Consider the following 9,243-nt stretch of genomic DNA (forward strand, 5'->3'; position numbering starts at 1 on the left):
GGAGCGTATAATCCGTACAGTACTGCACGGAAAAATTGACCATTTTATCCACTACAATTGCATTGCTCAAATGTTCTGTTATTGGTACCATTTACTACTGAAAATATCAACGAGATGTTTATTTATATTTGAAGACATATTAAAGGCTTTAACGCTTGTTTTCGACTCACACTACTATTCATGAATGAACAACACTTTTGGCAAGTACTGTATGAAAAAGTATGTTTAATGAACAAGAGTCGAGAGTATAATGAGATTTTTTTTCCTTACCTACGATTTTGCCAGGGGCACATCGCTACAGAAAGTAAATGAAGTATATATTTATGTAAAAAAGACGTTTTTACAACTACAAAAAACTTCATATTGAATTTATTGAAACTAAACCTATCTTTTTTAAATCTGCCCTTTTGTATAGTTTATAATTAGTATAGCGAACTACAAAACTGTTAGCAAAGAGCAATAAAATATTACTAATAGATCTAGTCCTAACAAATTTAATTAATTAATGATTAGCTAATACATATATATTATACGTACAATAGAAGGTACCGAGTTTTAATTATTTATTTTATTTTAACCCACCCAACATAAATGCGTTGTTAGCGTTGCGCTGCATTACTTATGCCATGTTTTCTGGATAAGTGCTGATTTAAACAGTTATTTCTGTATGTGGCAAACGGACAAAGGTGACACTTTTTTTCCGGAGTTTTTCCGCATTCAAGTCGCACATGACGCGTGAGATTGTCTTTACGATTGTAGCATCTGAAGCATTTGAGACATTGAAAGCCTAAAAACAATGTAATTGTAATAACGCAAATACTTTTAACACTCTATATAAAAATGTAGCAGAATATGAACAAATCTGGATTGTGTGTAAGTTATCTAGATCTACGTGTATAAAAGTTTAATGACAATTCACAATTAAAACTGTCTGTCAGTACCTACCTGTCTAAAGTACCTACCTGTCTAAGTAGATACAGGTACACTGTTTTTGTTATAACTAAAGTAAAACCTATAAATTATAATCTTACAAATTTTTCCTTTTCATCTAGCAGGGGTTTGTAACTAAGTATTTTAAACACTAATGCGCTGTTTATGTTGCATATTTACCTCTTTGAAATCTTTTTATTCGGTTAGTATTATTTCTAATACTTTTTGTTTTGTTGACACGCTAGTAGATAAAACTGCATTTCCTCTACTTCACGTTGAGTATATTGTCGCACTTCGCACTACGTGTTGCGTTCCCCGCAACGGGAAGTTTGCACCACTAGGAAGTGGTGTAATAGCACTTTTGCACACTTATGTGGACAGTGTCTCGATGAACTTTTTCGATGTTTTGAGTTTTCTGCACGTTTCATCTCATACCACTCATGACCATGATCACCAACTCAAATTGTTTTCGTAAAAATTTCACAAAAACACACGCATCCTTATGGTGCGCCTGTTTTGGTCACTCACGCGTGAGTTGTACAGCCGTTCGCTCCGCACTCTTTTTTAATGAATTTAGGATAATGATACCTTTCATTTGATATATGATAGGCACATGGTACATACATGTAGCTGCGACCTGCGCAAACACCAAAATTACTTCAAAAATACTTTAATATTTCATCAAGTTTCGTTGTACAATTTAAAATGCAAGATGAACCACAGTGTAAGGCGAAATCTGATTTCGCTGCACATACACAGTTTAAAAAGAGAAACAAATACATTTTTAATGCTAGATAACGAAACAAGTGTGATGATGGGCTAATTAATTGTATACGAAACATCGTACGATACCATTATCATTGTTTTTACACTTTCTATTGCACGAATTAGACAAACTTTTTCGACACAAAGTTTTTTATTTTAGTATAATACTTTCTCCCACTGTGTTTAAATGTAGAAGGTATTGTTTCGTTAAAGAAAGCAGCCGTTTCGTTACAAAGAATTGACCAGTATAATCATATTTATCGCATATAATTCTCATGTATACCTACAGGCACTTTTTTTAACGTGTAAATTGAATTTTAAAAGTAACGGAACGTGTTACGTATGTAAGTATCAATTGAAAAAGTTTGATAGAATGTAAAATTCAATAAATTTCTCACCACCAATAAGATGCATATAAACTACACACAACGATCTAACGCGCGTTACTAACAAATATCATACTGAAAAGGAGTACGTCGCTACAAGTGACCAAACAGCAACAATCTGAAATAGGTCACCTTCCTTGGGACACAATCAGTGTTGATAGTTGATGATAAACCTCTTCGATGAAATCTGAATAACTTTATGGGCGATATTCGACTTTATGAACAAGATAAATGTTACAGAGAATGTATGTTGTACAGCTCAACAAGGAGAAGTTGTACTTCAACGAATGATTAATAAATAATTTAAAATACTTGTGGATAAAAATCGATTTCAATATTTCACCTGTACGAGTAGGGCACACCGTTCATTAAACATAGAAAGTAGACATTTGTTTGTGACATTTATTTTGTTTTTATATTGCACTAGGTTTTATCCGCGGCTTCGCTGGCGTTGATGTTCTAAATACCTGTCAAAGATCATCGTCGACTATATAAAACCTGACAATGTGTCTACAAAATTTTATGATGATCGATTGAGTAATTAAGGCGTGAAATAGTAATAAACAAACAAACAAACGAAGTCACATTCGCAAATTTATTTTTTCAGCCACGTCTATTTGAAAACATCAGTTGCTCCTATGAAAACGGTCCTGAACTAACCGAAATTATTTGAACAAATTGTATTTGTGCGAATTTTCCTATATCACCGCGATGGTGCCGCCTTTTGATGACTAGGTACATGTAACAGAATATCCCAATGTTCGGGCTTCAACGCATCACCCTCAATGAAAAAGTTAGAAACGGGAGCTTTTTTCAATTTTCCTATCTCGGAGGTGCAATATTTTCTTCAATCCCATCCAGTAACAATAAGCAATCATTAAAAGCGGCGAAGAATTTGTGTAGCAGTAATAAATAACATAATAAATAATAACTAAAAAGTTTAGAGTTGTTAGTTTTAGACTATATTAAAATTAGGCTCATTTGTAAATAATTCATTATAATTAATAGTTTATGCGAGAAATACTATTTTATTGATTAAAAAACTCATTTACATATATAATGCATTCAGTACCTTTATTCAAAATTTAAAATTAAGTAAAAAAACATTTCACACACAAGTTATTTTGTTACTCTACCTTAAAATTATTAGAGAGAGAGATCAATTATATATATTAGTGTACGTATATTTTGCAAATTTAGAATATGAAAGTTATTGTATCGTATAATTAAAAAATCTTACCCTAAAAGCTATTTGAACAATACAAACTGTTAGTTTAACAAATACTTTATTTATCGTTACTGGTAATTTACGAAAAGTTAAATTTATTTATTATCCTGCGGACATTCTTGAATGCGATTATAAGTCCTGTCACTTACTTAAGGGATTTAATTATTTATAAATTACTTTATAATCTATATTCCTATAAAGTTTTGGTAACTAAGACCGCTTATTAACTGTGGTCCATGATCAAATAAGAGTATTGTAATAGACCACAGTACTACCTAATCAAATATCTAAGAATCATTTGTCAATACGTTTCAGGGGAACATTAAATTATAGGAATTTTTAACGTAATGACAATTATGTGATCTAAAAAGGTTTTTAAGTTCTATTTTTATTAATCTAGATTAATCGGTCATTTCAATTTAACACAATTATGTAACTGTACATACTACTTAAACAAAGTTGAAAATGACCTTGTAGAGAGAGTCGAAACGTCGCCAAGAATTTAAAGTTTTATTCCAATGACATTTTTTATTTGAAACAAAAAATTCCAAAAAATTGTTCCTATTTGTCGGAAAATTAAATTTAATACGTATATTATATTGAAGAACGGTTGGGTGAATAAATTTATAAACTTTTAATTTTTGCAAGTGAAATATGTGTCATATTTTAGGAATACTCAAATTACTGGTAGCTTCCAGAAAATATTGACCATTTATTAAGCATATAAGGATGCTTTAGGCTTTTACGGTCTGATGAAAAGGGAACATCACCCTTTTTAAATTATCAGAGATTCAAGTTATCGAGGTTATACTGTATTAACCGAATCTCTACACCCTAGGAAGTAAGAAATTTCAATTTTTCGTTAAAATGGTTAACGGCATAATGCGTCTTCAACTGATCCTTCCTTTTGTACTTTTTATCACAAATTTTGCAAAAGTATTTTGGCGCTTTTCCACATTCTTCTCGGACATGTCTAGTGACACAACTGTAGCTTCGGTAACTTCTGTGGCACTGTAAGCAGCTGTAGCGTTCAGTCCCCGGACTAAATACATATTTCTTTTCTAAAAACACAAAGCATTACACTAAACAATAGCTAAACACCGAAACGCTAATATTTATCCTAAATAATGAACACGAATTAAACCACAATGAATACAAAACAATCCAAAACACAACACTAAACAGTAAATTATGACAAGTACCATATAACGGTACCTAAAAAATACGTTTTGCATGCTTTCGATGTATTGATGAAAAAAAAATTGATTCAGATATAAAAAACTTTATTATCGAGGTATTATAAATTAAAAGATAACATTTATTACATTACCTACATAAAAACTGAAATTAAAAGTAATGCTAAAAGTCTACTATTTGTAAAGTGATTTATTGACACCACCTACATTATGGCACAACGACTTTATCAAGTAATTATAAGGTATATCAAGCACTTTTATTATTTCATATATGTATATTCATTGTAATACTCATAAGTTTGGTTGGCAACTGAAATCTATAAAAATTAAGGAAAAGTGAAACGTTTAAAAACTGCTACTAATTCATTTAATTTAGAAGAACTAAAACACTAAAATAAGGGATAGATAACGTCAGAAGAAAAAGTGTATCCTAAGTATACATATAAAAAAAATTATCATTTGTAAACTTCATTTTATGAAGAATCTATCAAAAATATTTATTCTTCTTATGAAATTGGTTGAATAGTAAAAATAGAATGAGGTAAACTACACATAAATAAAACAGATGTTTAACATCCCAGAAACACAAAATTTCCTATATTCTAACGTGTTGGAACTACTTTGATATCAGATTTCGACTCCAAATGATTTATTTGTGCACAAAACGTTGTAAATCCGAGTTATTATTGGTTTTGGAATGCTGTTACTGTTATGATCAAAAATCAAACTGAATATAATTTTTTTTGCACGAAAGGAAAAGTGATGAATTTAATAAGAAGTTTTCATTCTAAAAGAAATTGGCGTACAATGAGAAATAAATTAATAATCAGAAATGTGGCATCAAAACAGGTATTATAATTAGCATCCGACCGAAAGTTCGGTTTCGGTCGAGTTTCGGCAAAAAAACAAGTTTCGGTTTCGGCGGCAAACCTGCCGAAACTACGACCGAAACCGAAACTGCGTTCGGGAGTTCTCGCGCTCTGCTCGGTCATGTTCGGCGCGATAAATTCCATCCCAGCGAAGTATACTACACTTACTCAAATAAACATCTCACCTATTTTAAGTATTTTTAAGGCGCAATTAAAGTATTTCCTTAAATGAGGGGTTGTTATGTTGATTTTGATTTGATTATCAATAAGTGAAAATGTCAAAGACTCCAGAGATATGTGATTAAAGATAAAAAATAAAACTGACTCAAAACATGATCCTTATAAGGAAGTTTCGGTTTCGGTTTCGGTTTCGGTTTCGGTCGTAAAAGCCAGTTTCGGTCGGACACTAATTATAGTATCAACGAATTTCAATGGGAGACATTGAAACGATATTACAATGCAGACAGCAAACGAAAAATAAAAAAAATCAAGACGTAACATTTAGCGGAGAACTATTTTTTGAGATTAAAAATGAGGTTTATTGGTTCAACCTTTTGGGCACAACAAAACTTGCTTATAGAAATAAAAGGTACATTCATTCAAACCTGAAGATCCTTTTGGTCCAACTATGAAGAAAAACACAAGAAATCAACTGGAAAGCCCTGATGTATCCTTCCCGTAATTCGGCCTTCTCTCGATGTGATTTTTGCGAGATTGAATTACTTCAAGAATCTATGGAGGGCATCATAAATTTACGGACAACACCGAGGTCGAACAGTAGTAGGTACGTGCGTAATTAAAAAACTTACTATCAGTCGAAGAGAAAAGTAAAAGAAATTTTTGTCATTTTATATCATTAAAAAATGGAGCCCGAATATTAAATCTGAACACTCTATACCATAAGTAGGGAACCTTTTTAGACTTAGAGGTCACATTTAAATTAGGTTATAATTAAGGAAGCTGCACTAAATGTTAATTAATACAATACAATACTTTCATTAAGGCTGATGTACTCTTAACTCACGGAGATCGCACGTTCCCCAATACTGCCCCACGTATTACCAAATGTGATTTTCGATATCGGTTATTAATTCTATAAATGTTACAAGAGAATTTTCATCCCTGGATGTCGTTTTCGTATATGAAGGTTGACGTTGTATTTTCTGTGTGACATGTAGCTACAATATGGACAATTGAGGCTTGGCATTTTACCGCACTCTCGAAGATGTGCTTTCAGGCAGGAGCTTTCTTTGTAGCGTTTATTACAAAGTACACAAACATAGGGATTTTCGGCCTTGTTGTGAGTTCTCCTCTTTCTTTCGAACTTATTAAAACCTGCAAGCAAAATATTGTAAAAAACAAGGCATCTACCTAATAATGTAAAGGATTATAAACCTAGATACGTAAAGTTTCATGCAGGAAAGAAAAACGTTTTTGTTGAAATATGTAAGGGTTTATTAGAAAATTTAACTACAGTAGTAAGTATTTAGTATTTAATACGTATCTAATAATTTAGTGTTAAAAAAATTGTTATCACACTGTTAAACATAATAAAAATAACTGAAAATATTTAGTCGAACGGAAACGATAAGTTGTTGACAGCATAACACCTGTGGATGGAATCACTTTAGAAACATTTCCGCTTTGTGTATATGGTGCGGACAAGGTGCGATTATGCATAATGGCTAGATGCAGGTATATTGATAGGCTTGTGCAGATAATTTGATAAATTAATTATTTTATCTAGATATTATTCATAATAGCTAGTTGCAGTTGGTTAAAGTAATAAACATAATTATAAGAAATACAATCGAACGTCGAATGAAGTTAAAAAAGGAAGTCGTTATTCAGGAGAAATGAAAAAACCTAGGATAACTAAAACTGGTTTAAGGGTTGCTGTAAGTTTTTTCATTTTTAGTGGTTTTGGTAGGTAATGTCCTTCTTTTTTTACTTCATTCGATTATATTCGTAACTTTTTCTTGACTTTTCTGAATAGTTCATCTACGTCTCATTAGATAAAAGGCTTTTACGGTCGAGACTATCAAAAATATGCTCCATATTCGGGCATGGAGACCATGGTGTAGGATTGTTTGTCCTCCTTCAGTGTAATGTTTTACTAAAGCAATAAATTTGACGGTAAATGTCTAGATGATGGCCCCCAACCCCGAAGGGGGTGGGGGTGAGTGGGATCGAAAGGGGAGGTCTCCCCCACCAGTGTACCATAAAAAGTTCGTGGCGGTATCACCCCCATAAAAAGTAGGGGGATCGAAAGAGGGTGTCACCTGACTAAAACCCCATAAAAAATTTGTGGCGGTCTCACCATAAAAAATTATGGGGGTTGAAAGTTGATTATTTTGACAATTTTCATACACCATAATTCAAATAAAATTCAATTTAAAAATTAATTTCAAGCGGGTGGAGGTGGGGGATCGAAAGAGGGTGGTCACTTAAACAAAACCCGATAACCTAACCTAACCTAACCTTACCTACCCTATTGATAAAGATATTTAAATAATGTTTTATATAACTTTCTCAATATTTTTATGTATTTTTCATTAGTTTTACCTTTGAATATTGTTTAAGAATGACTATATAAATATTTGCATGCCTAGAAATGTATAAAAATTGGCATATTTANTATAACTTTCTCAATATTTTTATGTATTTTTCATTAGTTTTACCTTTGAATATTGTTTAAGAATGACTATATAAATATTTACATGCCCAGAAATGTATAAAAATTGGCATATTTATTAACTTTGAACCCCGATAACTTTTTATGGGGGTGAGACCGCCACGAACTTTTTATGGTACAGTGGTGGGGGAGACCTCCTCTTTCGATCCCCCCGAAGGGGGTGGGGCCATCATCTAGACCTTTACCAAAATGACTACCTTTGTCTATTATGACATCACATAAACGAAACACTTTTTCTTCTCTGTTAACCACTTGTACCATAAATAAAGCCTTAACAACGGTGCTTCCAAAGCTGTAAAATTAGACGCAGTAAGGATTATTGTCCCTTAATATTGTCACTAAATAAAGTTTGGACTGTACTGTTTATGATGCCAGTCATTCGACCATAGAAGCCAATAAATCTTTTCAAAGTTTTATTGCTATTGTTGTCACTTAGAAATAGACAGACTTTAGACTCACTGTTAGTACAGATGCAGCGAAGGACTTTTCGTCGTCTCCTTCGCCGATGAAGAAGGAGAAGAAACAACCCTATCATCACTTTGTCTGATGGTAAATCTTATGCATGACCGCTACATTGTATCAATAAAATCCAGATTAATTTTACTTTGGCTGTAACACGTAAAAAATAAATAATAATAGTACAACAAGCTGTAAACGATATGTCTTTATTTCAAAAATTTTGTCTTATTGTTAGTTCTACTTGGACACCTAACATTAACAAAGCGATAAAAAAGTAAAAACTACATACAACTATCAATAAAATAACTTCAAATCACTTTTATTGTGTTGAATTAGATTGATAAATATTGTACTTACTTTATTATGAAATAAAAAAAGCGTCTGATGCGTGTTTTAGCCGTGTTTCACATAAAAATGACGAGAATTAGATTAAGGCCATATTTCCGCTTATGATACAGCCAAAATGGTATTGGAGAAACATGAATAAATTTTATCCATTCTCTGTAAATAAATTGGCTGCCTTCTTGATGACACAATAGTGTTGTTAGGGAAAAATATGACGGACGATATAATAATTTTCTTAACCTCATCATCATCATAAGGTCATCAGTCCTAAGACTGATTGGACACGTACCTCCACTCTTTCCTATCCTGAGCTAAACTTCGCATTTCCCTAAAACTAGAACAGCCCACATCCTTAACTATTTGCGAAGAG

Source organism: Agrilus planipennis, unplaced genomic scaffold (assembly GCF_000699045.2).
Source record: "Agrilus planipennis isolate EAB-ADULT unplaced genomic scaffold, Apla_2.0 scaffold106, whole genome shotgun sequence".
NCBI lineage: Eukaryota > Metazoa > Arthropoda > Insecta > Coleoptera > Buprestidae > Agrilus > Agrilus planipennis.